The sequence below is a fragment of the Lotus japonicus genome, chromosome 6 (genome assembly GCF_012489685.1).
Source record: "Lotus japonicus ecotype B-129 chromosome 6, LjGifu_v1.2".
Classification (NCBI taxonomy): Eukaryota; Viridiplantae; Streptophyta; class Magnoliopsida; order Fabales; family Fabaceae; genus Lotus; species Lotus japonicus.
The window spans coordinates 10,598,756-10,606,907 of NC_080046.1; the positions used below are offsets into that span (position 1 = coordinate 10,598,756).

At 36.3% G+C, this 8,152-nt stretch overlaps 1 long non-coding RNA gene and 1 pseudogene across 1 annotated transcript; one reads left to right on the forward strand and one right to left on the reverse strand.

Moving 5' to 3' along the window:
* The first annotated feature begins 312 nt into the window (after positions 1 to 312).
* LOC130726528 (uncharacterized) lies at positions 313 to 4,857 on the forward strand. Its single transcript, XR_009014881.1, has 3 exons — positions 313 to 449; positions 602 to 4,327; positions 4,418 to 4,857. It is a non-coding gene; the product is annotated as an uncharacterized LOC130726528 (long non-coding RNA).
* LOC130726527 (DNA-directed RNA polymerase II subunit RPB7-like) lies at positions 3,089 to 7,952 on the reverse strand (annotated as a pseudogene).
* Positions 7,953 to 8,152: the final 200 nt, after the last annotated feature.

Here is an 8,152-nt window from a genome sequence, read left to right on the forward strand (position 1 = left end):
TCCAACAAATCATTTTTCATAATCACAACTCAGGATAAAACATGACATGAATACTTAAGAAATTTAACTATTTACGAGATGTGTACTTGTGTGGTGATAACTTTAGTTCCTCATTAGTAATTACTTATAGAACTTGAATGAGACGTATTTTCTTTATTATAACACCACAACGAAACAAATAATGTTGCCACACGGATTTTACCTCAATAATAAGCACCAACATTCAAGTCTCTATGAGTCTATGCAACTTGCCTTCATTTATTTCCTTTATATATATCGTCTTAAGCCTCACAACCGAGCCATCCTCTCATTCATTCTCACATTAGTTTCCATCATTCTCTCAAGAAGAAGCTAATTAAACACTCACCACTGCCTTATATATATCATGAAAGTGAAACTCAAGAAAGAGCTGGTAGAGGTGAAGATTCAACGCCGATTATCCAAGCCTTGTAAGTTGCTCTTTCGAATCTCTTCCAGTTCCAGCCATCATGATTTTATTATTGTTCTAACTTTGAGTATGTATGTATGTTGCTTTTCCCTTCCTTCAAATTATCCTTCTCTTGTTCTAAGTTCTAACTTCGATCGTGTGTCCTTTGACTAGGTGGGTCTCTTTACATGGTGGTGGACCGACAGGAACAACTTTGGAGGAGCAATTCATTACTGGATACAAATACTCGTGACCTAAAATTTAGACACAACTAATTCAAAACATCAAACTCATGAAATTACAATAAAAATACATAAACTGGAAATTAATCGGTAAAGAATAGAAGAATTATCAAGTGACTTTCATTTTTCTCTTTAATTTTTTTTTTCCTTTTCACTTTTCATCTAACCTCCCTATTTCCTTATCCCCGTTTAGCTAACAAGAATCCATCTCCACATTTCAATTTTACAAAGTGTTATCTCGATCTCACCCATTTTCTCTATCGCTTTCTTTTCAATATTTTCACCATAGATTCTCGTTCCATAACCAACCCCTAATAACAGCATCAGTCCTACATCATTTGATGTAGAGGCTGCATAGAAAGCGGAACCCAGCTCAATCAGAAAGATGATAGCGGTGGCATCCATCACCATCGGGATTTAGTTTGGATGGGCACTACAACTCTCCCTATTGACGTCTTAAACTCAGCTGATCGAGGTCTCGTTCAAGTGGTCACCCTTCATCTAGCTCTGCAGACCCATCTTTGAGTTGGTCGTGGGCTCGCAAAGCTAGATGCTGACGAGGACACTTGTACGAGACGTCGATCAGCTGGATGTAAGGCGTCAGCAGCGATAGCTGCAGTGCCCATCCAAACTGAATACCGATGGTGATTGAGGCGACGGCTATCATCTTTTAGATTGAGTTGCGCTCTGCTTTTTGTGTAGTCTCTACATGAAATGATGTGGGAAGAAATGTTGTAATCATGGGAGGTGTGGAAGTGGAAGGAGAATCCATGGGAAAATATTGAAAAGAAAGAGATAGAGAAAGTGGTGATAGAGAAAACTTTGTGAAAGTGGTAAGTGGAGATGAATTCTTGGTAGTTGCTGGAACGGATGGAAGATGAAAAGTGAAAAGGAACAAAAATTAAAGAGAAAATAAAAAGTCATGTGATCCTTCTACCACTATAAGAATATATTGTTTAAGCATCTTAATTAATTTAGCGTCGGCTACAACATCAACGCTAAATTTGATCTGTTAGCGTCGGCCAATCATATTCGAAGCTGACAAAGCGACAAACAAAAACCCACTTTAATTTAGTGTTAGCGTAACCGACGCTACTTTGCGTCTTCTTAGTAGCCCCCTAGCGTCGGTTTAGGCAAACAGTAATATCACTAGCCATTGTAGCATCTGCCCGCAGACAAAAAGCGACGACTAACGGCAGACGGTACATTCACCTGCCAACATAGCATCAACTTTAACTGATGCTAATTACATGTGGATGCGACCCTTTTGATGGTTGAGAACAATATTTCACTCTTTCACCTTCTTTCGGGATTCTCCCTGCGCCGCCGCCCCTTTCCCATCTCAGCTGCCCCTCCCACTTACCTGACGCAAGTGACAAACAAAAAGACACTTTAATTTAGAGGCGGCTTAACCGACGCTACTTTGCATTATCTTAGTAGCCCGACCCTAGCTTCCGTTTAGGCAAACACTAATATCACCCGCCATTGTAGCATCCGCCTGCAGTGAAGGTCTCGAACCCGCTTCACTATTTCTCAGATTTGTCTAGAATTAAGGTTTGGTACCATAAAAGTTGGACACCCCTCTTAGCCTATCGAAATCTGCAATTGGAACAAACACTGGTTTGTCTTCAGCAGAAGGGGCATGTGGTTCTTCTTTGGGGTGACTTGCATTCTGTGTTTGGTTTTGGAACAGTGGGCTTTCGAAGCCACAATTGATTTATCCTAGTATCTTGTGTGAGTCATGTTGGGTTTTCTTATGTAAACCAGTATTTTAATTTCTTTTTGTTTTATAATATTATATTGAGTTGGGGAACCCTTGTGCAGCCCATTAATTAATTTGGCTTATCAAAAAATAAAGTTGGGGAACCCTTGTGCAGCCCAATCTTCAAGCCTCCATGAAGTTGGTGTTGCTATTCCGCCATGCTCTTCCTCACCTCCATCGAGTGCACAAGTTGCTCTGTGCAATAAAATAGAAGGGTTTTTTTTACGTTGCTCCGATATCCTTTCAAAATGGGAGAGTTTGTAACCCTTCAAGTCATTATTTAAGAGCATAAAAACTAAATTACAAATTTTAAAATTTTATTATAAGAAATCATGGCAACTTAAGCCTCTAGGGTATGAAACCCCTTCCAGAAAATTTGCTTTTATTTATATTACCAAGGTATCTCACAATCGGCAATCATGCAACTAATCCTCTCGAGGCTCGGAGATCACGATAAGTTGATAGGTCTCTCCCAACAAATCCTAATGATATTTAATTAATATACATACAGCAGACAACACATAGGTGATATGAGTTTGATACATCAACCAAGTAAATCTTGACGAATTGATAATTTCAGCTAGAGTTAGACCAACATAATATCTAAAAGATTTCAGGTGCAACAATTCATGTTATGTAGGGTATATAAAGGTGCATTTAAATTGTTACAGGGTCGTTGATCACACCCAAGAAATCATCTTTAATGGTACCTATGCAGAACTGCAAAAGAAAAACAGGGGTAAGGCACAATATTAGATAAATGAGCTCCAGAAGACACTTGGAGCCTAAAAATCGATAAATATACCATATCCAAAGAACAAAGGCAAAGCAATTTAAAAGACCATTACTTGTGCATTAGTACTATAAAGCATGTACATCAGTATCAAAACTCATCAGGAATTAGTACAAAAACCAGTGTCATATGCTTGCTAAAATTGCCACTAGACTACAAGGCCATTGGCATCACGAGTTATTGAAGACATCTTCACACAGCATAGAATATAATCATGGCAGGAACAAAAATCAGACACGTGACACCAAAAAGGTGCTCTACTTATTTTATCATAATTTTCTCAGTGCATCCAGTAATTTGAGAAATTTGGAGGAACTAGCATAAACTAAAAGACTCTTTAATGAAGAACTTATGCAAAGAGATCTGCAGAGAAAAAAGCTATATATGCTATAAACATCTTTCATACCCTATAAATTTGAAGTTTCAAAGAAGTATTTAGCATAAAGCTAATGGGTCTTAACAGCATTCATGAAGCAAAGTAAAAGATGTATATATATATATATATATATTATAAAATTATGTATTTCGATAAATGAAAAAATATTAAAATAAATATTTTTTGACAACACAATTAATGTTTATTACAAACTCAAAAAGTTGATAAAATATTTTTTAATATGTAAGTCAAAAGTTGACACTTGAGTTTAGCATGTGTGTTTTACATGTATAGAAGATACTACTGACTACTGTAGATGGCAGATAGATAGATTTATTTATAGAAGATAGATGCATTTAAAAACAAATAAAAAATAGATAGATATTTACCAAAAATCATTAAAACAGAACGATTTCCAAAATTATTCATTAAGTGGTTCGAATTAATACATTATTTTCAATTTGAAAAGGCTTGGCATGAAAAATCACGCCCATGCGTGTTGAAAACGGAAACACACTTTCAGTCCAAGGGTCATCAATCATAGTTGTCTTCATTTTGACTATAAAAAGACCTCTTTCGGCCAAAATAGGTAACCACATTCACAACAAACCCTAAACCTTATCTTTCTCATTACTGTGTAAAATACACCACTTGAAACACCATGCAAAGTGGCTCAGTCTGGGCATACAACGACAGGCAATTCGCTATCGTGTGGAAAAGAGAAGAGGTATAAACCCATGACTTTGATTTCTTTTGTGTGCTTCTCTTCATTATTTTTCGCTATTCTGACGAACGGTGATGTTTTCTGCATTTTCAGCAAACCATTTTCTTCATACCGAAGAACTTTTGAAATCAATGGGGTGACGAGATTCGTCCTGAAGTTGTTATATCAGACCCTGCCGGAAACTGCTTTGAGTGCGTAATCAAACGAACGGTTAGGCATATTTCTGGGTGGACTTCGCAATGAAGGTGATTCGCCGCTACCAAATTAACCGTCCTGTTCGAATGCATTTCGAGCTGATCAACGGCGGCCAATTACTCATGAGAATCACGATTCACGGCGAAGGGGAGATCTCGTACCCCATCGTCAAAAGTTGGCCGCTGCTGTCTTAGGAATCACCCATGAGCATGTTTTAAGGCCCCCTTTTTTTTTTCCTTTAGTGTTTGTATGTCCCATCTCATCTTCTTCCTTCACACATCAATGAAATGTGATTTTTCTCCGTCAGATCAGTGTGAAAAATCCAAGATTGCTGTTTATTTACTTTTTCCAGTTTGACGGTTGCACTTAATGATCTGTTTAATTTCCACTTGATCTGTAGAGACAAAATACTACTAATGGGTCATTAAGTGCAGCCGTCAAACTGGAAAAAGTAAATAAACAGCAATCTTGGACTTTTCACACTGATCTGACGGAGAAAAATCACATTTCATTGATGTGTGAAGGAAGAAGATGGGATGGGACATACAAACACTAAAGGAAAAAAAAAGGGGGCCCTTAAAACATGCTCATGGGTGATTCCTAAGACAGCAGCGGCCAACTTTTGACGATGGGGTACGAGATCTCCCCTTTGCCGTCAATCGTGATCCTCATGAGTAATTGGCCGCCGTTGATCAGCTCGAAATGCATTCGAACAGGACGGTTAATTTGGTAGCGGCGAATCACCTTCATTGCGAAGTCCACCCAGAAATATGCCCCATCAACCGTTCGTTTGATTACGCACTCGAAGCAGTTTCCGGCAGGGTCTGATATAACAACTTCAGGACGAATCTCGTCACCCCATTGATTCCAAAAGTTGTTCGGGATGAAGAAAATGGTTTGCTGAAAATGCAGAAAACATCACCGTTCGTCAGAATAGCGAAAAATAATGAAGAGAAGCACACAAAAGAAATCAAAGTCATGGGTTTATACCTCTTCTCTTTTCCACACGATAGCGAATTGCCTGTCGTTGTATGCCCAGACTGAGCCACTTTGCATGGTGTTTCAAGTGGTGTATTTTACACAGTAATGAGAAAGATAAGGTTTAGGGTTTGTTGTGAATGTGGTTACCTTTTTTGGCTGAAAGAGGTCTTTTTATAGTCAAAATGAAGACAACTATGATTGATGACCCTTGGACTGAAAGTGTGTTTCCGTTTTCAACACACATGGGCGTGATTTTTCATGCCAAGCCTTTTCAAATTGAAAATAATGTATTAATTCGATATATTAATTCGAATCACTTAATGAATAATTTTGGAAATCGTTCTGTTTTAATGATTTTTGGTAAATATCTATCTATTTTTTATTTGTTTTTAATTGCATCTATCTTCTATAAATAAATCTATCTATCTGCCATCTACAGAAGTATCTTCTATACATGTAAAACACACATGCTAAACTCAAGTGTCAACTTTTGACTTACATATTAAAAATATTTTATCAATTTTTTGAGTTTGTAATAAACATTAATTGTATTGTCAAAAAATATTTTTTTAATAATTTTTCATTTATCGAAATACATAATTTTATAATTTATATATATATATATATATTCATTTGCTATTAACAGCTTTCATATCCTATTAATTTGAAGTTTCAAAGCAGTATTTAGCATAAACCTAATTGGGCTTAACAGCATTCATGAAGACAAAGTAAAAGATGTAATATATAGATTCATAAAAACAAAGTAAAAGGTGTAAAGTATATGGGCATACAATTTCAGTAGCATCTACTCGAGTCCCAATTATCTTAAGTCTCACTTCACTATCTTTCTGAATCTTAACCTGCAAAAGACCAATTGATTAATACAAATACCAACAATACGAAAGAAGAAAAAAACAAGATAATGAATCCACACAAGAAAAAATTAATCTTGCTCTCTTCTTTCAAAAGAGAATTATAAATGATTCGTACTGATGCATCTGAAGTAGTGTAATTTTGGCAGGTCTCCAGACTGGAACTCCATATCATCTGGAATCAACTGAGAGAAGAAAAAGGTCTTAACAGACAGAAATATTTAATTTAAAGGTACGAGTTCAAACATATATCATCTTGCAAAGTAATGACATAAACTACTAAAGAAAGTAGAATATAAAACTTGGCAATTCTGAAATTCATTGGATGCATCATATCTTAAACTTTGAAAGGTCTAAAATTTATGCAAAAATAAAGATCCCATTGTGATTTAGAATTAAACTGTGTACGTGCATCAGTCACCACTATATAAATTAACCTAGTTTGTACTAGCATTAGCTAATAGTAAGATATGAAGGCAGGTCAGAAATTGCAACCTTTTAGATACCAGTGTATAACATTAAGGTTATAGAGACCATTTCTCAAAGGTTAAAAAAGAAAAAAACTTTACATGGTTTGAAACGAAGATTTGAACAGGTCCAGCTTCAGCAAAAAATCCCATCTGTACAGACAGAGCTCAATAATTAAAACCCAGTATATCCACATGTTATTGTTAGATAGCTAAATTACTCTACAGACAGAGGAACTGTATAAACCTTGTTCACCATGGTAACCACAGCTTCTAAGATCTCTCCCTTAAATGGTCTGAAGACAACACATCGGTATTTAACCGGAAATGTTACAGACCCAGTACCATCAAGAATTAACCCTTTTCCAATGTCTTCTATCCCTGTAACTGCCACCACAAATCCATGTCGACCGCTACATAATAGTTGAAAATCAAAATGTTACATACATCCAATGTCCCAGAAATAAATACTTTACGCTGAATCAAATTATATATCAGTCACGGAAGGAGTTACCATTATAAACATATGTAACTGGGGAGGGCATGTTGATAATTGTTTCATTATCCCCCAACCCCCAAAAAATATCCCCCAACTCCCAAACATATGCAAATGTTTCTATCTTCAGGTTACATTCAAAATGTGCTTCTGATTTAGTTTTCATCTTTGATAGATAACAAAATTGACAAAGACAATTGAGCATTTATTCAATTATTCTTCAAGTTGTAGTCTGTTAACTTACTCATCTTTAAGAAGTAAGAACCCAGAAAAGCTTATCATTGGTACTAAATATAAAGAAAAAGGACTAAAGGGCGTGTCAAAGAGAAACAACAAGTTTACATTCCAAAATTATAGTTTCTTAATGAATGAAAACCTTCAATCTAATGTTCCCTGATTATGGAATAGATAAAAATCCTAAATGTCCTGTTCTTTTCCAGTTTTCACCTCTCATTTACTAGGAAGAAGAAAAATACTGAGATAATCACCTGCAAGTGCCTTCCACATCTTTCATTAGCTTGGCAACAAGATTATCACGAAGATTACGACCAAAGTAGCGTGGGTGCAGCTGCATATTTCGTTCCAGCACTATGTGGAAAAACATTTTCTTGAGTCTCCTTTTTGCCCAAACCTGAACAATTATTCCTGGCCTGAAAACAAAAAATAAGAATATTGTACTGTACCAATAGCAATACACTAGAAACAATATACAATACAATTAAAATTCAGTATAACAAATTGTACTCATAGTAGTCAATCCCGGATCGCGGCGCGTAGCGGCCGACCCCAAAAGTGGGATAGCGGGATAGCGGATAGC